This window comes from Chrysemys picta, chromosome 18, assembly GCF_011386835.1.
Source record: "Chrysemys picta bellii isolate R12L10 chromosome 18, ASM1138683v2, whole genome shotgun sequence".
Lineage (NCBI taxonomy): Eukaryota > Metazoa > Chordata > Testudines > Emydidae > Chrysemys > Chrysemys picta.
The window spans coordinates 23,895,431-23,917,819 of record NC_088808.1 but is presented as its reverse complement, the minus strand read 5'-3'; the positions used below and the strand labels follow the sequence as shown (position 1 = coordinate 23,917,819).

At 53.1% G+C, this 22,389-nt stretch overlaps 1 protein-coding gene across 3 annotated transcripts in view; it reads left to right on the top strand.

Annotated features, from left to right (window-relative positions):
• Positions 1 to 22,389, top strand: part of NR5A1 (nuclear receptor subfamily 5 group A member 1) — a 66,178-nt gene that overhangs the window by 21,622 nt on the left and 22,167 nt on the right. The gene's annotated exons all lie outside the window — the stretch shown is intronic.

Here is a 22,389-nt window from a genome sequence, read left to right as displayed (position 1 = left end):
CTGTGTAGTGCTTGGGAGAGTGCAGGCCCCGCCCAACCCCAAATGTTAGAGCACGGCAGGCCTCGGGCAGATTTTCTACCCATTCAAACATGAGACTCCTGTTTTCCTTTGGCTGCGTTTCCTTCCTCTGCTAGAGGCTGAGCGTGTGGCTGGCAGCAGAAGCTGCTGTCAACCCCCATCGCTCACCGGTAAAACCATCTGCAATCTGATGCTGTGCGTCCCGCGTGGTTGGTGCCGTCTTGACCTTATTTTGCTGATTTCAAGAATGCCACAGGGCAGGTTTCTTGTTTGCTGTGGCAAAGCTTTCACCACACTGGGGCCAGAGACTTCTTCGCTCACTGCGGCTTGGGATAATTTAATGGCAGCAATGGGTTTGTGTGGCTAAGGAAAGAACATTAGTGAATGGATTTAGTAGGCAGTTCTCCTGGGGCCGTTCACAGTCTATGGTCATGATTGCTATTGGACATAGGACCAGCAGGTGGAAGCAATATATAGAGACCGCGGCACCCACTAAAGAAATACAGCCACCTCTGGGGTGGAACACGGCAGCCCTTCAGCAATGCACAGCAACACTGTACAACATTTTAAGTAGGAAGGGATGAATGTTGCTTCCTATGGAAGCTGCAAGGGGGATAAGAAAGTGGGGCTGTTTCTGGCCCCATCCTCTATGTGCTGCACTGGCAGCACATAGAGGCTGCAAAGAAGACGGGACGGGGAGATTTCTATTCCCCTGGGGCAGGAGCTGTGCAGGGTCGATGTAACTTTAGTAATTCTATCTCCCCCTGCCCCCCGATCCCTGCATAGGGGGCAGCTGGGGGCGGAGGGTGCCCACAGCACTCAGCCCTGCAGGGACCCTGGGGGTACCACAGCCCTTAGGCAGCAGTAGGGAGGTGGCTGTTAGATGTGCCAGGGGCTGAAGTGGCCTTTGCAGAAAACCAGGTGACCTAAAGCCGCCGCCTCCCCCTGGGCTGGGCCGTCTGCGTTCTGTGCCCCAGCACGGATCTGCCTTCCGGAGCAGAACCGCCCAGGACGCTGGGCCTAGGATTAATTATTACTTGTTTGTGTTGCAGCCGTTCTAGGGGCCCCGGCAGGCTACAAACCCAGGACAAAGCTCCAGCCCTGCCCTGTGCGGAAAGTGCCCTGGGCCATGCCATGAGCACAAGTGATTGTGACCTTCTCGGAAAGGCTGTGTGTCGAGGTGCGCACTGTTCTCCAGGGGTCCAATCTCAGCTGCTGCAGATCTGTGTTCCCATCATGGCTCACCCTGCCTGCCCACTCTTCCCGGGGAGCCGGGCTAGGCCCAGGCCCAGGGGGTTTCTTTCACAGCCGTGCTCAGCGGGTGGTTCTCTTCCTGCTTTTCCCTGCGGCAGCAGGATGGCGCAGCAGCCCTGAGGATGCCCTTCTCCCCGCTCCCCCCACCTGGCCGATAAAAACCAATGGGTCGCCAAGGTGGGAGATGAACTCCTGCCAGCACAGACTTCACAGCGTTACACTAAGGCCACTAGCATGGCTAAAAACACAGCCAGAGAAATGAGGGAATGGAACTGGGGCGTTTAGGGTCTCTCAGAATGGGGGACGCGGGCTGCCTTGGCCAGCACAAAGGCGAGTGCTTTCTCAGACACATTCCCAGCCAGTTTCTGTATTCCCGCGGAGGCATTTGCTGCCAGCTGCCGACGTCGCCCCGTTGAGCCGGTTCCTTTCCCTGCCGCACGGTGTCACCCCTGCCCTGCAGTGGCACCAGGGCAGCATCCAGCACTCTGGGCGTCCCGTCGCCTTTCCATGGGCAGGTTTCAAGGCCGAGCTGCTGTCTTGTCCCCTGCCACTTCTGAGCAGCCCAGGGAAGGGGGATAAACGTGGGGGGGCCGACGCTGCCCAAAAGGAATGGGGCTGGGAAGGCTGCTGGCCTCCCAAAGCACCCCTGGTAGGCTGGTGCCCCAGATATGGGGGAAGCCAAGAGTGGAGCCTTTTTAAGCTTCCGCTGCTGCTCCTTTGTGCGGGGGCTCCGGGGAGCGAGTGGGGAGCCACCCAGGGAAGGAACTTAGATGGTCCCCGTCTCTGTAGCATCTGAGCGCCTCTCAGCCTCCGAATGGCTTTGTCCTCACGGCCCCCATGAGGCAGGGCAGGGCTGTTCTCCCCATTGTACAGGTGGGGAACTGAGGCATGGTGAGGCTAAGTGACTTCCCTAAGGTCACACAGGGAGTCTGTGGCAGAGCAGGGAATGGACCCCAGGCCTCCAATGGCTAGTGCCCCACACCGTTCGGCTGCCAGGCAGCTGCTGTTCTCCGCACCCTCCTTACCCAGCAGCGCCCACGGCTGTGGGCTCCCAGCATCGGGCAGGAGCTGTGCGGGCGAGCGCCCCAGACAGTGTCTGGGAGGGGGTGCTAAGCAGTCAGGTTATTTTCCGGGTGGCACGTCGTTCTCTCTGCCGTCCACTCTGCGGCCCCCGTGCCCTAAAGCCATTCGCCAGGCACCTGTGGTAAGAGAAGCAAATTCCAGGGAGTGCCAGGCCTTCTCGCACATGCTGTTCCCACGGGCCTGGGGTGTGTCCAGCGGGGAGCTGAGCACACTTCTCGGGTCTTTGCCACCGGCCACTTTGGGCATGGGCTGGAGAGGGAGCTGCTCAGACCAGGGCTGTGACCTGCAGGAGACCCCCCCCCCCCAACTTCCTCCCCCCAAACAGGCCAGCATGTACAAGGCATTCTGCAGGGAAAAACCAGACAGACCTCCTTGCGCTAGGAGCCCCTCCTGGGAGCACGGGGAGTTGCAGGAAGTGGTCTAGATAGAAGGCAGCTCAGAGAGAATGGGCCGGGGGAGCTGGGGATGGGATGGCTCCGGGATGGAGGGAGCCAGAGAGGGAAAGGGGCCAGGTGCGTGGGGTGGGGTGGGGGCGTGGCACTGCTGACGGTGCTCCTAAGGCAGCGGGGGTTGGGGGCTGGGATGGCTTTGGCGTGTGTGAAGGCTGAGGGGCTGCATTGCCTCGGGGGGAGCGGGGGACCATTCTAGGCTGTTTCTAGGCTCCTGTGGCAGAGCAAGTGGCAGAAACCCTGGCAATGGGGGTGGCAAACTAGAGAATCTGTTGCTAGCTGGTGCCCTGCCTGGCGTTGTAGATGCGGCCAGGCTCTCGCCCTCCTGCCAGGCTGAGCCCTGTTACCCGCAGTCACACGCGACTCGCGCTCTCCGTCCAAAGCCCTCCCCGCGCAGAGGGTCAGGCCCATCTCCTAGCCCGGCTGCAGGAAGGGCTCGCTCGGGTGCCTGGCTTCCTGAACTACTGTCCGGTGAGCTTTCCCAGCTGACGGCAGTCTGGCCGGACTGGCCCAGCTGTGCTGGGCTCTCGGAAAAGGAGGCCGGCTCAGAGCAGGGAGCCGCGGGTGGGAGCGCCTGCGCGTCTCTGATCCAAAGGAGGAAGGTGATTCTGGGGCAAAGGGTCCCAGGGGCTGTCGCCAGGCTCAGGGAAGAGCTGCTATTTAATGAACCGTTGACTTCATTTTGTTTTTCACTAGTAGTTCAAAGGTAACTCCCAGAATGAGCACACTGCTGAGAAAGCAGGGGGTGAGGTCTAGCTGCCCCCAGGTAGGGACACGTAGGGTGTGCTCATCATCGCCTCGCGGGGCCGGTTCTTCGTGAAACCATCACAGCCACGGGATAGAGCCCAGGTCCCTGAGCTCCAGGGGAATCTGTGCTAGCCTTTGAGTTGGTCTCTATGGTCCTCCCATTCACCTCTGCCTGCCCTGCCCCTCTGAGGTCTCGGAAGGAGGATGGGAGACACCTGTCCCTACCAACCCAGCTGTATTAGTCTGTCATTAGCAGTATGGAGCACTAGCCATTGGAGGCCTGGGTTCCATTCCCTGCTCTGCGACAGACTCCCTGTGTGACCCTGGGCAAGTCACTTAGCCAGGAGTCACTTTTGCGTGAAGCCAGATGCCTCTCACCTGCTTTGTGAGAGACAACAGACAATCCCAAAGGTCCATCTAGCCCAGTATCCTGTCTTCCGACAGCGGCCAATGCCAGGTGCCCCAGAGAGAATGAACAGATCAGGGAATCATCTAATGATCCATCCCCAGCTTCTGGCAAACAGAGGCTAAGGACACCATCCCTGCCCATCCTGGCTAATAGCCATTGATGATGAACTTATGTAGTTCTTTTTGAACCCAGTTATAGTCTTGGCCTTCACAACATTCTCTGGCAAGGAGTTCCACAGGTTGACTGTGCGTTGTGTGCAGGGCAGTTGGTCCAGCTGCAGGGGCAGTTATGGGGCTGCTGTCTGGGGGAAGATGCAGACAGTGTCCTTGTTGCCTCTTGCCCAAGTGGGCATTGGTGCTACTAGCCCAGGGTGCGCAGGGAGCAGTGCTTGGGCACGGAAACAGGTTGCGGAGTGCAGCCTGAATGCACACTCTTTGTGGGCAGCCTGGAGCTGAGCTTCTGGCAGGCCTGGGCTGGCTGACATTTCAGACTGGAGCCACGCAAGGCCTCTTCATTTGACCCAAACTCAGCTTGTTTGGCCTTGAGTTTCCAGGTTCAAGGCCCGAGCTCAGCCCAGGCTTGGGGTGGGACGGGCGAACACACTCAAAACTGGAGCTGGCACCTACCTCTCTGAGCTCTGCTCCTCCTCCTCCAATGCCTCCCTAGGGTGCAGGGGGGCAGGTTGTAGGGAACCCCGTGTTCTGCTGGACTGGAGAGCAGCCTGCCCCCTGCCTGTGTGTGGAAGGGCAGCTTAGAATCATAGAATATCAGGGTTGGAAGGGACCTCAGGAGGCCATCTAGCTCAAAGCAGGACCAATTCCCAACTAAATCACCCCAGCCAGGGCTTTGTCAAGCCGGGCCTTAAAAACCTCCAAGGATGGAGATTCCACCACCTCCCTAGGTAACGCATTCCAGTGCTTCACCACCCTCCTAGTGAAATAGTGTTTCCTAATATCCAACCTAGACCTCCCCCACTGCAACTTGAGACCATTGCTCCTTGTTCTGTCATCTGCCACCACTGAGAACAGCCGAGCTCCATCCTCTTTGGAACCCCCCTTCAGGTAGTTGAAAGCAGCTATCAAATCCCCCCTCATTCTTCTCTTCTGGAGACTAAACAATCCCAGTTCCCTCAGCCTCTCCTCATAAGTCATGTGCTCCAAACCCCTAATCATTTTTGTTGCCCTCCACTGGACTCTTTCCAATATTTCCACATCCTTCTTGTAGTGTGGGGCCCAAAACTGGACACAGTACTTCAGATGAGGCCTCACCAATGTCGAATAAAGGGGAATGATCACATTCCTCGATCTGCTGGCAATGCCCCTACTTATACGGCCCAAAATGCCATTAGCCTTCTTGGCAACAAGAGCACACTGTTGACTCATATCCAGCTTCTCGTCCACTGTGACCCCTAGGTCCTTTTCTGCAGAACTGCTACCTAGCCATTCGGTCCCTAGTCTGTAGCAGTACATGGGATTCTTCCGCCCTAAGTGCAGGACTCTGCACTTGTCCTTGTTGAACCTCATCAGGTGTTTTTTGGCCCAATCCTCTAATTTGTCTAGGTCCCTCTGTATCTGATCCCTACCCTCCAGGGTATCTACAACGCCTCCCAGTTTAGTGCTGAGAGTGCAGTCCACACCATCCTCCAGATCATTAATAACGATATTAAATAAAACTGGCCCCAGGACCCACCCTTGGGGCAGTCCGCTTGAAACCGGCTGCCAACTAGACATGGAGCTATTGATCACTACCCGTTGAGCCCGACGATCTAGCCAGCTTTCTATCCACCGTACAGTCCATTCATCCAGCCCATACTTCTTTAACTTGGCGGCAAGAATACTGTGGGAGACCGTATCAAAAGCTTTGCTAAAGTCAAGGAATAACACATCCACTGCTTTCCCCTCATCCACAGAGCCAGTTATCTCATCATAGAAGGCAATTAGGTTAGTCAGGCACAACTTCCCCTTGGTGAATCCATGCTGACTGTTCCTGATCACTTTCCTCTCCTCTAAGTGTTTCATAATTGATTCCTTGAGGACCTGCTCCATGATTTTTCCAGGGACTGAGCTTGTACACCCCCAAGTAGATGCTTCTCGGTTCACTCCCTTCCTGTGGCGTGAAGCAGGGGTAACTCCATGGCAGGCAAGGGCACTCTCCTGGGAAAGGAGGGTCAGGCCCAATTTGCTTTTGAAACTTGACTTCTTGGTGTAGGCTTAGTACACTGGGCAGGCTAATCGGCGGGGGGGCTTTGGGCCGCTGTGGGCCTGCAAAGCATTGGGAAGAGGGGTTTTTCTCGACAGATGGTGATGGTTCTAGCTAATTATCCCCCCCCCCCACCCTCGGAGCCTCAGCAGGGCCTGGCTCAGCACCGTGTGGCCGAGGGGGGCCCTTGGAAACACTCCCCAGGCGCTGTAGTTGTGTTATTGTGAAGGCCGTGGGAGGGGGAGCTGGGCTAATGGCCTCTGGACATCAGTTCACACGCCACGTCCACCTGGAGGCGTGGGGCAGTCAGAATGAAAACAGATTTAACGTCCCAGATATATCGTTTCATTTAAGGGCTAGTAATTCTGTCAGTCTGCCACTGACAAATGAGGGCCGGCCTGCCAATCTGCTGGGGAGAGTGATGCTGCCGTGTTCATCTTGTGTCATCAGACAGAGAATTACGGACTACACTGGCCTTCGGATGCAAGACTAATAATGCCGCTCGACAAAGGGGGATTTGGGGACCTGCTTGTTTATAGAGGGTTGGCGAGGGAGCTGCGCGGCGAGGGCGAGGGAGCTGGGGTGGAAGAGGTCAGAGCTGACACCCATAAATACAAACTTTAACTGAGGCTAGATGAGATGTGTCAAGATTCAAGAGAAGATTTGCAACATCTACTCGTCAGAAGAAAAATATGGGCAGGGAGGTGAAATATATTTTGCCGGGTCACGAGGCTCAGGCAACTTTGTACTTTCAGATGTAATTTTTTATATATCTATGTATGTATAATGGATGTCCAGGCAGCAGGGCAAAGTGACCTTTAGCTTAAGGTGAGAGGCCTGGAAGGTTAAACCAATTGCGTTTGGTTCAGCAGAACCCCCAAGCCCTACCTGAAATGTGGTGTCGAGGGGATCCTGGTTGCAGCCAGGAGGGGGGCAGACACCCTGAGAACAGGGAGATGCAGCTCCCTGAGGGAGGTTTTGGTTTGACTCTAATGACAGCCTTGGCTGGTTCCTTAGTCTCTGGGCAGGCTGGTCCCACGCTGCAGAGCCAGGGTCTAGGTCCAGATCCGACCTTCTCCAAGGCGCTGTGCCATGCGGTTGCTGGGGTAAGTCTGTGCAGACCCTAAGCTCCCTGTTGCACTGTGTTAGGGAAGGTGCCTCTGAGAACCAGCAGCACTCGCTCTGCCGCTCGCTTGGCTTTGTCCTGCCTGAGGAGAGAACTCAGTTTAACTCTGTTTTTGCAGAAAGGGAAAAGGAACAAGGGAGTGATGGGGAAGGGAGGAGAGTGGAGGAGGAGGAGACCATCTCTCTGTTGGCTGCTCTTCCACTTGTAGAGGTTTTATAAAACAATGAGGTCTGTTACAAAGGCTCTGCTCCCTTCCCAGGTCCCTTGCGTTCGCCTGGGGCAGGCTGGGAGGTGAGCTTGCATTTTGTAGGGTGCAGAGATTCTGGGGGATCCAAGTGAAGCTGGACTCTCTGGGGACTCTGCCGAGGCTCGGCTAGGGCGGGTGACGGGACGCATGGAGCTTGCATGGGCAGGTTCTTCAGCCAGGTACTGTTCTGGATTCAGAAGGATAATTCCCCCAGTCTAGTGCCTCCAGGGCCCTGTGCTAATGCTGCCATTGAATAATCTCCTTGGGCTTTGGCTCCTGGCTGTGGGGCTCGGCTGGGCCCAAGTTCTGGGCCGCTCCTGATTCACAGGACAATGGCAGGTCTTTGACACTAAACACTAGCATGTTGCTACATGGGTCCTCTCTGTGCATGGCTTGCAGTGCTGCTTTCCTGGGGCCGTGAGGCTGTGGGCTCCTGTGGGGAGCAGCGCAGGATCGCTGGTGTCCCTGGGAAACACCGTTAGGAGAGGGAATGTTTCCTTGGGCTGGAGCCCACACCCAATCCATGTAACTCTTCTCACTTTCAGGGCTCTCCTGGGACGGGGCAGGGAGGGAGGCAGAGGGCAGAGCTCTGTCCATTGATGCAGCAAGACGGGAGTATCTGGTGCCACTGAATCCCTTGCCCCAAACTCGACTCCCTGGGGACACGGAGGGAGCCCTCCAGGAGCCGGGCTCCATGTGGGGTGAAGGATTCTGAGCCCCCTCCTCCTGCTCTCCTCCCGAGTGGAACTGTGATGGTCGCCCTCTGCAGCCAGGGGAAGGGGGTAGTTATTTCCTCCCAGGATGGGTTACGGACCTTAATCAGCAGGGAGCAGCTGAAAATCCCGAGGGTGTCTCCGTTCCCTAGGGTGGAGGGACGGCCACGGGCCGCGCTCGCCGTGTCTGCCTTTTGGACGGGCTTCCTTTTTCATTCTTGTGAGCTATTTGTAGCTGGTTACTGCTTTGGCTTTAATACACATGGGTCATCTTGACCCCATCTCCTGACTATCGGCCAAAGCATTTCTGGCTTATCGAAAATCTCCTTCTGCTCATGGATGCTCTAGCAACGGCTAGCGTCATACGCCCTGGGGTTCAATCCAATTCCTCGTGACGGTCGCTGTCTGGTCGCCAGCCAGTCTCTCTCCCCACGGCCCCGTCTCTCCCTCTAATGACCCATGCGGGTAGGAGCAAATAGAAATACCAAGGGGCCATGACGTGTCTGTTTTTCCCAGCCAGGGCCGGCTCCAGGCACCAGCTGAGCAAGCTGGTGCTTGGGGCGGCAGATTGTTGGAGGCGGCATTCTGCCCAATCCTAGGGCGGCACGGCCCTGCAGGGGTCGGCGGCGCGGAGAACCAGAGCGCCCTGCAGGGCAGTCCTCTTCCTTCCCTCCCCGCCGACCGGAGCGGAGCGCTCGCGGCAGGCGGCAGGACGCGGCGCAGTGGGAGGGGCCGCGTGGCAGCGCCCTGCTGTAGCCCTGGCCGCCCCCTTCTCTCTCTCTCCCACCCGCTCCCTCCCTCCTCCCCCCCCCCAGCCGGTCCCCCTGTATCCGCGCTCCGGCCGCTCCGCAGGTTTTTTTTTTTTTTTTGCTTGGGGCGGCCAAAAAGCCAGAGCCGGCCCTGTTCCCAGTGGGGAGATGAAGTCTCTGCCTGCTGAGTTGTGTTATATATCGCAGTCACTAAAGCCTTGGAGATGTGGGTACCATTCTCCTTTGGGGAGAGCCCCCATTGTGAGGGGAGGGGCCTTCGGAGCTGTGGGCACAGTGTGGGGTTAGGGCACCTGTGAGGACGTGGCCACATGTGGCAGAGCTCAGCAGGCTTGTCAGGTGGCAGCCGTTGCACGTGGTGTTGGTGGGAGACTGGCCCCAAACCGGAGCAGGCTGGACTGGTCCTGTTCACTTTGCTAACTCGGAGCGTCGTCGTTCTGCTCCAAGTCAAGTTATTGCAGGTGATTAAAAAGGCACGTTTGGCTGCTCGCATTAGGAAACAGCCATTCAACTAGCTGTTTTAGAGTAGGGTGCCTGCCCCTGTGGTATCTGACCAGAGGGGGCGGGGGACAGGGACCTGCATCTGACCATTAACGCCTTCAGCTAGTGCAGAGCTTGGATTGTCAGTTATTGGCAGAACAGGAACCCACTTTCTCACTTCTCAATTGGCAAGGTGACACTTCCTACTTGCACCCAATAATTGCCCCTTGTAATTGTTACCTCAATCTCCGCCTCCCCAGCAGATTCTGTCTGAGAGGCCAAATCTGGGGAACAGTTCTGGGCACGTCCACCCTTGCTTGACCCTCTATATGAACAGAGACGTTTCTCGTAGGCTGCCTAGGCAGGGAGATGTAATACGGCCCAGAGGCGCTCACTGGAACGAAAACTGAGATTCATGGCCGAATTAATGTAACAAAGGCTTTGCATTAATCCGGGGTTTGTCCACGAGTGCCACCACCCTCCTGAGAAATAATTACAGCTGGAGATATTTTATTTCAAAACCATTTTTTTTAATAAAAACTGGCCTTTTTTCCTAAACAAAAATGTGCAAAGACCATTTTAGTTTCATGTTTTCCAGTTTTTTGATGAAAAACAAACAAACAAACAAGAATTATATTCAAAAATATTTTTTCCAGTTTTTCATTTTTTTCTCCTTTTCTTCCTTTTTCTTTTTGCTTCCATTTTGCTTCTGGAAAAGAGGGGGAAAGGGAGAGAGAGAAAGGGCAAATAAATGAAAAACTTTTTTTTTTTGCATAACATTTGCAAAAACACCATCACTCTAACAAACAAAAAAGCTGATACAAACCCCCTTTTTTGACCAACTCTAATAATAACGACTCTTTGCCCTTCCATAGCACCCTCCTCAATAGCTGTGCAAATGTCCCCAGCACAAATGAATTCTAACTCCCTGCCAAAGCAGAGTTTTATCATTTCTCAGGTGACACCGCCCCTGCTCCCATACCCTGGGCAGAGCTGCGTTCAGTGTAACAGATGTGACCTGTGGGCACTGGAGGGTGATGTGCCTACATTTCACTGCACTTATTTAACCTCCTCCATTGTCCAGCCACTGCATGTGTGGATCGTCCTTCCCTGGGGGTTGCTGTCACTGAAAACGGATTGGGGAAGCCAATCATAATTCCGTTCCATTTGGAGGTCCAAAAATCAAAGGCGTTTGCTTCTCTGTTCAGTCTGCAGTGGAAACTCATCCAGCCTGTAAATCGCAGCCCGCGCATCACATCGGCACATCAAAGAAACTGGTGGCTTTGTGTACCACAGCCACGGACGTGAAATTTCCTTCTAGCTGCCCAGAGCGAGTTCTGTCCTGTCTAGGGTCCAGGTTACCGGCGAGAAGGTCCTGGGAACGTTCACAAGGGAAATCAAGCTTTAAAACCAGATGTATGGACTCTGGTGCTCCTGGCAGGTGCTGAGCTGACAGCTCTGGGCCTGAAATCCTCAGCTTACTGCAGAGCAGGGTCAGCGTGGGCAGAGGAGGGCAAGCCCAGGCAGGGGCACCATTTCCAAGGAGCAGGGTAGAGTTCATTTTCTAGGGACTGTTCATTCATTGGCCCCTCAGCTGAGGCTGCCAACAAGGAGGCTAGTCCTGAGGGTGGGTTCTGTGCTATTGACATTTGCCAGGAGGATACGGGCTTAGTTCTGTCAGATGCGAGTAGGAGTCACCTTCACCCCCTGCTGCTGTCTTTCATCATCTCATGATGAGAACAGTAGAGGACCAAAACGGGTTCAGTGTGTTGGAATTAGGACGCCGGGGTTCCATCCCTGGCTCTGCCCCTCTCTAGCTGTGTGACCATTTCTCCTTTCTGTGCCTCAATTTCCCCTCCTGTAAAATGGAAATAATAATTCTTACCTCACCGGTGTGGTGTAACCCTTTAATCGGCATGTTAGAAAGTGCTTTGTCACCCACAGAAGTACTACAGATGTACAAAACAGGATTAGAACCATTATTTGTTTTATCTGGCACCAGCATTATTTCGGCCTGCCATGTGGCTTTTCTAACATGCAGGGAAAGTTAAAGGCAGACAACTTGTACAAAACTAATAAAGTCACTCTTGCTTTATACCAAATACATTTGAAGATGTTGGGTAGAACATTCCGGTGGTAGAGCACTTGGCAAAAATTCCACAGATTGCTCCTTGAATTCATCAGCTCTGAAGTGAGAGACAGTTGTCAGCCATCTTTGGTACACTTTTCAAAGATGCCAGCTCCATGTGCAGTGATTTGATGCCGTGGGTCAGAATTCTCTCTGTTACAATGACGTTTTCCTATCTGGTCCTCCAGTGTCGCCACAGAAATGAAACTAACCATCTACATTCTTTGTTTGATGAAAGGGTCTGAAAGTGCCCGGGTCCCTGGGGGAAGAAGTGAAAAATAACTCAGCAATCGGACTTTTAAAAATCACAGTTCATCACAAAGAGGAACTTCCTGGCACCTTGCTCTGCACTGGGGCTTGGCAGGGCAAAGTGGTGCTTCTGGTTTTAGAAGTTCTGGTCTTGTCCCTTTGGTGGGGGTTGCTGAAAGCTTCCCAGAGCGGGTACGTGAGAACTCTGGCAAAAGACCTACTGTTTCGGCAGCACCACGGCAATGCTGGGAAGAGCAAGCCTGGTCAGCACTCACAGCACAAGCTGAGCATGCCATTGTCTCCTCTGCTCTTTGTGCCAGCTGCAGAGCTTTTCATGGAGACCTTGAGCTCCAGTGAGAAATCTAAAGAGGTGTCACAGGTCAGCAGGATGCTGGTGCTGGCGACATTTTGTGGCTCTGAAATGTAACGCTGGCAAAGGTCACTTTCCTAGATCCGCCTGCGGCTCTAACGCTGCAGTACATTCTCCAGCAGAACCTGCATGTTCCATATGCAACAGCACAGCCAGCACACCGGCCCCAGAGACCTGTCCACACCCCGCTGCCGAGGTGGCAGCGCTTGCCCCTGAAGGAGCTGCAGATGTTCCCTGCAGGAGAAGTACTGTGCTGGCTGTATTCCTTGTGCAGCCACTCTTCTGGCTCCTGATTTACGGCTGGCCTGGGCCGTGCTTTAACAGGACCCTGTTACCTTTTGCTTTAACCTCTGCAATGTTCAAAAGGTGAAAGAGTCTGCTCTGAAAAACCAGGCGGGTTCCAAGGAATCATAGAATCATAGAATATCAGGGTTGGAAGGGACCACAGGAGGTATCTAGTCTAACCCCCTGCTCAAAGCCGGACCAATCCCCAACTAAATCACGCCAGCCAGGGCTTTGTCAAGGGTGGAGCCCTCAAGCCCCCTAAGGACTTTCTTCCTCAATGGCTGTGAACCTGATACTTCCCTGCAGAGAAAAGTTAATCGAAAAACCCAACACACGCATGGTGGAGCTAGCAAGGCTTGTGCTAAACCTCCTGGCTGAGACGCTTTGCTTTAGTCCCATTCCTTCCTCTCCGTCAGTGTTTGGGCTGAGTCCTTCCAGGGACAAAACACCCCTAGGGTTCAACAGGACCTGGAAGGCTGAGTGAGGCCCCAGGATTGAGCTTTTAGTGGGTCAGCTGCTTCTGGAGGGAATCTGAGCTGTCTGAGGTACTTCTCTGGCCCCCATCACCACCGTATATGAGAGCCTCCTGCTCTTTGCTGCGTTGAGCCTGTGGGGCAGGTCAGTGCTGTTAGTCAGAGGGGGAACTGAGGCACCGGGAGATTTGCCCAGTGTCACACAGGGAGTCTTTGGCAAAGTGGGGGATTGAAGGAGCACTGGGGCTTTCTTGAACCTTGTCCTCCTGCTCTGTAAGTTGCCCCGCATGCTTCTGGTGCTAAAGACTTACTAATGGGGCCAGGCTGGGATTCGGCCATTTCGGAGTGCAGCTCTTCTGAGATCAGCCCTCCTTCACGGGAGGAGCACAGGCAGGTCCTGTCTTGGGCAGGGATGGGGTTCGCAAAATCTGAACTCTCTCCCTGACCTACAGGCCTTCTCCCTTCAACAGCTAATTGTGGGTCAGCTAGTCCCTTTCTTCCCCTGCATCAAGCAGGACAGGATCACATGCTGTACATTCCACTCCATGGACTTGGCTAATTTTGCCTTGAATGCTCCCAGAAGCTTTGCCTCACGTCCACCTTCCTGCGGTCTGGCTCACTTGTGCATCTGCAGATATCCACGTTCTGGGCCTTCCTTGCACTCCTAGAGAAAGGAGGGTGGAATTCACAGGGTGGGAGGCATGTTCGGGAGAGAGAGGCCTGGCAGAGCCAGAGCAGGATTAGGAGGAAAGGAGAAAAGCCAGGCTGGGCTGGAAACGAGGAAGATGGGAGGTGGGAATAGGGCAAAGGAAAGCAAATGAGCTTTGGGGGCTTATCTCATGGTATCAGTGACAGGAGCTGCAACCCAGCCACTGCGTATTGGATGCTGCACATCTCCCCTGAAAAGCAGTAACGTGTGTGGCTAAACCCCATGAAAATGTTGGGCATGACTTTCTGAAGCAGAACCTAGGGCAGGGGGCTGGCATGTAATTCCTGCTGTGTGTCCACAGAGCCTTAGGTGTGTGCTGAAAATGTGAGCCTGTGTCATTGAGCCATGTAGGAGCTTCACTGCCCAGATCCTTTCAGTGATTGTTAGACAGCCCATAATGGGGAAAACAGCACCAGTGTTTAGCGCTGTGAGGCTATGAGGTGTCTATAATGCATCTTCCATCTTCATTTCTTGTTCATGCAGAAGAATGCATCTTCCTTGCAACATAATGCTAAGGAACGTGCAGAATGCTGATCTAGGCACTTCATCGACAATTCTTGAGATTCGTGTATGGGTTTAAAAGAAAACGATTAATCGTTAGACATGTTAGTTAAAGTCCCTTCAGATAACTCGTGAAGCTGAGTACTTTTCAAGGCTTTTAAATTTCATGTTGTTCTCAGGAAGTATGAAGAACTGCTAGGGAATTTTTATTGTTCGCTATATAAGCTTTACTAGCTTTGAACCCAGACTTTTAGCAGTGACAAGTTATTGCATTAGGTGCCCGTGTTGCCTAGACCTTTAAACAATTTGTGCCTCTTAATAGCAACACCAGGTTTCTGGTAATTTGTTATGTTGTATGTGTTGAAATAGCTTCTGCCCTGTCTATCAAGCCATCTCTATTCCAAAGACCATTTATCACAGGTAAATGGATTTTTATGTAGAGCTCCGATCATGCCAAAAGAAAACCTTATTTAATCATAAAGGAATTTTCTTGTGGATGCAGCAGCTGGGTGATCGCCAGGTCTTGGAATGTTCGTTACTGGGTTTGGTGAACAGGTTAGATGCTTTCTTTTAAAATGAAGAATGTGCTCTCTAAAGATAGCGTGTCTTAGGTCCTTGATAAAGTACTTGATTAAATAGGAAAACTCTTGGCTTAGCTTTTAGAAGAGTATGTGTGTGCATGTCATCTCTGCAAGAAATGATTGACGGATTCTGTTTTATGAATGGCCATCCATTAAGAGTCCTCTTCTTGTTAGAGGAGATTGGTAATTCACAGGTTTTATGGAGATGGTCTCTCTGTGGAGCTCTACCCTCTGTATCTGTAATGGAGATGTACCAAAGCAAAGCCCCAACAACTGAGATTCATGGGGCTGATGGTCCAAAGTCAATGGGCATGTTTCAATGGGCAGGGGGAAAGCCAAGGGAAGGAGCCTTTACATACAGATGCTGGGAGTTCAGAGAGTTTGATTGTGATTTTTGTCCCTGCTATAACCTGGTAGCGCATGACATGGGTAGAATGCAGTTTGATCTTGCAGCATAGAAGGGATTTAAACTGCTTTTAATCATGTCTGAACCGTGCTATTGCCTTGCAGAGTCCAAGGCTGTTGAGAGATGCTGGAACCCAGTTCAAACACATTTCAATCCCACTGACATGGTAAATCCAAAGCAGGTTTTAACGGTGTGGTGTTTCCATAACCACACCAATGTGGACACACCTCCTCGGGGGCATTCAGCCATGCCTGTAATGCTGCTAGTTCCACCCTCCCCCTGCCCTGCCCCAAAGGAAGGGCAGGCACCAGGTTACACTCTCTGCAGCACTAGAGTGCTCAAGGGCAGTGGGTCCCTCCCAGCACTAGCGCACATGTGATGGGGCCGCCGGATACCCACTGATTTTTCACCATGTATTTAGTAGGGATGGACAGCGTTTATCGACTGAATCCTGGAGTTTGGTAGCCCCACTTCCAAGCCCTCTGGGTCCACGTATAGTCACAACAAAGGTTTGCACATTCTGCTGTGCATTCCAGGGACACTAGCAGAGCTGGAATAAAGGTCTGGCATAGCTGGTGTGCCGGGGGGGAGGATCCAGCCGCATTGGCAGAGGGGAGTGTGGAGGAAGCACCAGGAAAGGCTTTCGGCACTTTGTCTGTCTGTACCCAGCACCGTCCGTCCGTCTCTCCTGAACTCGAACTTCACCCAAAGCATTTCACAAATAAACCCAGGTAATTCTCAAAGACTGCTGGGCACAGAAATGATAACGCTCTTTCTTGTCTGATGTCTATTCCCTTTGCAATCTACAGACGCTGGTTTATTGCAGCCCTTTCAGCAGAATGACGATATTATCCAGTTCCATGACACTGCATTTGTCTTCCCTCTATTAAAAGCAGCAAACGCAATGGCATTGCAAGGCTCTTCTAATAGACTTGAATTCATTCTCGGTGGAGGTATTCCTCATATTCATGATACACTTTCCTCCCTCTTATCTCACCCCAAAGTGCTCTGCAGCTCGGTAGACCACAGCATACAGTAATGTGGGTTCTTTCCCTCCTGATGGATAAGACGAGGGTGGCTTCCCTGTAGGGATTGAAAGCCACTCACAAAATCATTTAGAACCAGGATCCTTCATGCTACCAGATGGATCAGCCTATAGAAAAAGGGAGGGGGAAACTCATTTTGGCTTGTTAGGTTTGGACCCACTGTAACCCCACAAGTTCTAGGTTCACTACAGAACTTAGAACTCCTGAGGTTCACACATCATCTGCTAATTCTCCCATTCCTCCTTCCCTGACAACAGTGTATCGTCTCACAAGGCCAGATGTTCACCAGAGCTCAGGGCCAGATGTTCAGGGGTTCAGCACCTGCCACTGGGGCTCAGATTTCAGAAGAGCTCAGGACTCATCTAGGCATCAAGACAAAGGTCCAGCTTTCCAATAGCAGCTCCCACCGTGGCACTCCTGGCCAGGTTTCCAAAGGGCTCAGCCCTCAACATGCACCCAGTGTGCTTGGCCCTTGGGAGAACTCCAGCCTTAGTGACTCACTCCTGCTCCCCAGAGCAGAGGACGCAGGCCGGATTCAGGTGCCTGACCGGTCTAAACAGGATCAGCTCTGCTGTTTTGTCCTCTCTCCTCACTGCCCAAATCCTGGTGATTTGCTAACCCAGGCCCTGGCAGCTGGGCTGACAATGGAGCAAAGTGTGGTAAGATCTCGGCAGAATTCCTTCCCCCACCCGCACGTTAAACAAAGCAACATGTCTGCAGTGTCCTTCACCCCGCGGAAAGCCGGGGCGCCCAGGGAGAGAGACGCAGAATAGCAATTAACCCTGCAGCGTCTGGCTGCTCCCTAGCGGTGGTTGCTAGGGGCCTGGTTCTCCATTGCCTAGCACCTTGTGCAGCTCTCTGCACCTGTCCAAAGCGGCTGTCCGAGACTGGCCGAACCTGATGGAGAGTGTGTGAGCTCCCTGCGCACGAGGTGCTGGCCAGTGCAGATTCAGGCCCTAGGGCTGCAGCCCCAGGGGAGGAGAGTGTGTGGCCAGTAGGAGGCAGGGCAGATTGGCACCCGGGGGAAGCCCACCCCAGCTGTCTCCCCTCACTTTGCTGCTGATTCCTTACTTCTCCCAGGAGCCAGCAGGGAGAGTGGGGATGGGCCACACCTGGGCCTAGGGGCAGTGAGGAATTGGCTCTGCATGGGCAGCATGAAGAGCTGGGGCCAGCTGGAGCAAGGAAGCAGGCAGTGGGCGGCTGGTGACTGCTGGGATGGGAGAAGGGCATGTTTGGAGGCTTGGCAGAGGGCTGGGGAGGTGGGGGGAGAGGGAGAGGGAGGGGGCAGGGATGGGGGACGAGGGCGTGGAGGGGAAGGGCTGGAGAAGAGTTTACTTGTGTCCAGTCCCTCTGGGAAGAGCGCCGGAGCCGAAGGAGCCGGGGAACTCCCCTGCCCAAAGCTGCTTGTTTTGCACCAGGGGCAGCACAGTGGCTGGTGAGTGTGACCAGCGCGGGGAGCAGGAGGGCCTGCTCCATGGCATGGCTTGGCCTCTGTGCTCTAGTGGCCAGATTTTCACAAGAGCGCAGCCCCGAGCACTTCCCACAGAGAACAGTGTGTGCATGCGTGTGTGTGTGTGGGGGGGGAGGGGCGGGGGGGTTCCTCTTTGTTCTCGATAGGAGCCGCTGGGTGCCGAGTGTGTCTGAAAGTCTCAGTTTTGCCAACCCTGAGCCAGGCCCCCCAAAATCATTAAAATTGAGGAGATTTTTAAACAAGAAATGGGGGGGGCTTTTTATTTCTCTGCTGGTTTTTCGTCAGCAGAGCCCCCATTTCTAGGCTTTTCTCCATGAGGGCCAGAACCTTCTACATCTTTTTCTAAACGAAAGCCGAGATTCTCATTTCTCCCCTGGCTCTCGAAGATTCCTGAAAAACACCAAAGATCACAACAGACTGGATTAAAAATGGCAGCAGTTGGCAACACTCGTGGTGCCTTGGTGAGAGCAGGATTTGTGAGAAAATCTAGCCCCAGATTTCCTAGAATTAAAGGGTGTCTGTGCAGCAATCTCATCTCCTGAGCACGTCAACAAAGTCATGATGAAAGAATTACCCCCCCCCCCGACTTTGCTTTTTATTTCAGATGTTGTTTATTTTCTCTTTGCCTGGCCAGCAGTGTTTGGGCTTCCAATCCGGGGTGGAGTGGAGGGGGAGACATTTAAATGCAAACTAATAACTGTTCCAGTTGTTATTTATTTTTTAAATCATGAAAACATTTGTATTAGTTTTTGTAATTTTTTGAAAACAAAAGCTGTATTTTGTGCCTGCTGCACTGGACACGTTTATTTGCATTTAAACCTGAAAAGGGGACTAGTTCTTACAGTTATTCTGATCCCTTAGAAGGATCCTTGTCTGGTGCATGTGGCTGGTTGGATACATTCCAGTCTAATGCCATATATATTGGAAAAGACGTACGGTTCTAAACATAATAACGTGGAACCTGTTCTCAGTAGGTGGCATCTGGTCGCTCGATACCTGATTTCTGCAACCCGCCCTGCTCTGTTCCACAAGCAGCCCACAAGAGCCAACTGAGTGAATGGGGGTCTGTGGGCAGGGGGTAGAACTGGATCACAATTAGCAATGGGCCTAAATCAAGTCCAGCCGCAGAGGTGGGGCCTAACTTGTGTGCCATTGGGAACAGGGCCGGCTCCAGGTACCAGCGCAGCAAGCTGGTGCTTGGGGCAGCCCACGGAAGGGGGCGGCATGTCCGGGTCTTCGGCGGCGGGTCCCTCAGTCCCTCTCGGAGGGAAGGACCAGCTGCCAAATTGCCGCCGAAGAATGAAGCGGCGCAGGAGAGCAGCCGCTGATCATGGCTTTTTTTTTTTCCTCTTTGCCGCTTTGGGCGGCAAAAAAGCTGGACCCGGCCCTGATTGGGAAGTGTTGGGAGCTGCAGCTTTGGGACTAGATGCTCAGTTACACCCATTTATTCCAGCTAAGCACCTGGCTCTCGGGTTTAGCTCTCCTCTCTCCTCTGTTAAAGGAGTGAGTGAGGAGCCCCTCTCTGTTCAGCAGCTGTGAGCAGATGCTCCTGGCCCTGTTGATCTTCCCAGAGACAGCCTCATTACTGCTTCCTCTCGCTCTATACTGTGTACAATCTTGAACAGGAACAGGGGGCAAACCAGTCCCAAAGGAGCCAGAGGTGCCCACATGCCGAAAACGGGGTGCCTCACAGCATCGGCGCTACCTGGCTTTTATTGTGGACGCTGGCTGCTGTGGTTTGCAGTTTGCTGATGATGTGGCAGCAGCTGGGAAGAATGCCTGGAGGCAGGAAAAGAGGCTCCTGAGAGGCAGAGGTCACTTCGGTTTGCAAGTCCTGGAGTCGGAAATACAGTTTGCCTGCCCTGAAGGTGAGGATTGCATTTCCTCCCTGAGCTCCAGGCACCCCCCAGGCCTGCCTGCAGAATGCTCTCCGGGCCTGGAGTCAACTACACTCCCCAAAACGGGCCATCTCCACCCCACATTCCTGGGCCAGGGAAGGATGGACACTGTATTCTTTCATTTAAAAAGTAGCCAAAGCTCCCTCCCGGGAGACACAAAGCCTTTGTGTAAAACAACAACATTGCATTCTCTCACTCCCAGCGGCTTTGGGCTAGGGGCTGCGTCCAAGAGTCATTTTGTTAAAGATTTGTGCACGGGTTGTGTGAGATTCTTGCCTTATGGAGGCAAACCAGTGCTGATAAGAGCGTGAATGAAACAAGCTTACTTGTCTCGAAGCCGGGTGGGGGTGGAGGTCGCCCAGCTTGGTACTTGCTTTGCACAGTGGCTGGCTCCTTCCCTCTCTTGTACCGTGTGGGTCTCTGTTTCCTGAGTGCAATGCAACCTCCCGTGTCCTCAGTACCTCTGCACCTTGTAGTGCCTTTCGTCTGAGGAGCTCCCAGGACTGTATCCTGAGGGTTCACTGAGCACTGCCAACGCGCTTGGTGCTGTACAGGCTCAGAGGAGCAGGCAGTCCCTGCAGACACGGTACAGAGGAGACACACCTCTGCAGACTGCAGGTAGAATCCAGCCGCTGTACATTCTTGAGGCTGTCTATCTTGGAGGGCTTATCAATAGTGCTAGAAATGGTAGTTAAATCTTGCAGCCCCCTTGTGAGGGAGAGAAGGAAGAGCGGTATTATTACATACTATGTATGGTACAGGTGGGGAAACTGAGGCACATAGCATGTAAGTGACTTGTCACCTTCCATGTGGCTTGTGAAGTTACTCGACCAGCGTAGGGAGTAGAGCACAGGAGCCTTGGCTGGAGTGGAGTGAGCTGTTCGCAGTTAACGTTTCACTTACCAGATTTAGCGCTTTCCTGTTAGGTGACTGTCCACAAGCAGATCGCAACTTCCACAAATGTATCTGCATGTTGGAAAATACCCCCTGGATGGTTCAGATGAACATGCTTCAGGCAACGGGTGGGCTGGACGGCTGCGAAAAGTCCAATAGACACTGCTTGAAATTGGAGATCTTTTGAAAAGCTGCATAAGTCACATAAGTTTCTGTTCCCTGATTGGGTGAGCAAAAGGCAGAGGTGAATTCTGGCGATTCCGCATTCTAAATTCGCTTGGTGTGAATATCTTGCCGTGTCCCCACAGAGTCACTGCCAGTCCTACCAGCACTCACTGTGCACAGAGGGTGAAATTCACCCCTGTGCCGACGGCTGACACAGCCTTGGCCCTCCTGAGCACGCAAAGGGTTCTGGTGGGATTTAGGGGGCACGCAGGCCCAGAAGAACGAACGCAAAACGGAGGCACTAGATGGACCCGGGGTCTAATCCAGTCTGTTTTGTATGTGCCTGTGTAGTGATAACAGACACGTCTATAGTGACGTGCCAAGGGCATGCTGGGATAGATTGCGCACACCAAATGAGAGAGCCCCCCCTGAAAATGACACGCCAGGAGCTTTGCTGTCTGCAACAAACTCCAGAGCTGGGGGGTATTTCTGCCTCTCCCCTGACACCATCAGTCTCCATGCAGAGACACACAAGGTGGGTTTTTTAATTAATTGGCACCGATTGTGTTCCATGGAAACGCTGTTCAGGAGAGGCAGGAGTACCACGAAGCCATGGGGACCAAGCTGGCTAAATGCTGCTTCTCTCCACGTACATGCTCAGAAAACAAGGTACAAATCTCGCACCTGACCTGTTTTAACCCACCAGAATGGGGTGATGCTGGTCAAATGTTCCGTTCGATAATTGCTTAACAGAAATTATTCCCAGCAAAAATTTGACCTGCCCTCACAGAGCACTTCAGCTCATCAAGTGTCCAACTAGTCCAACTGTGCCGAATGTAGTGAGGGCACGGAACAGCTCGTCCTGCTGGCAGAAGGCCTCTTGCCACGCTCTGCTGCATGAGGAGGAGTTGGGTTAGATTAAGGGTGCAAAAAGAACAGGAGTACTTGTGGCACCTTAGAGACTAACAAATTTAAGGGTGCAGTTAGCTGATGTATTTCTTTAAAGTGAGGCCGTGCCAAACTAACTCCTTATGCGAAGATGTTAATTGTCACAGTGGTGCCTGCGGATCGCTGTGTCTCTTTCAGTGACAAGACCACTCTTGTTTCCCCAACTCTGCTGTACTGAACATCTGCCCTTCACTCTTTGCTGTTTGCACTCAGGGGCAGCTTCTAATTCCTTGATCCTTTGGGGAAGAAGTAACTCAGCTGACTGAACCAGAACCACCCAACTTGAAATGGCCCAAAGCCTGACGGCTGGACCAGCCTGCCTTTCTGTGCTGGTCACATGCTGTCTGACTTCAGATAACTGCATTTCGCTTCTCCATGCAAAGTGCTTTACATTCCCTTCTTCCAGCTGGTAAATGTAAAATGCTTTCTGGTCCACCAGTTTGTTTTCCATCTTGGCACTTCAGAACAGCCCACAAACACACATGCAGACCCATATCTCTCCAGCGCACTGGCTGTGGGATGTGGACCATGACCCAACATAGCTGGAAAACTCAAAGCCATGTATAAATATGTGTGTGTAGTGGTGGGTGAGTCAGCATAGCTGGAGCTAAGGTGTGCATTTGTATCTATAGGTGTACATACACGCATGCACCTTGGCTCCAGCTATGCTGTTTCACCCAATGCTACTGCACTGGGGGGGGCGGGGGCAGGGGAATTCTCTGTTAATAGCATTGTGCATTTTGTATACAGGCCAATCAATACAGTATTTAAGG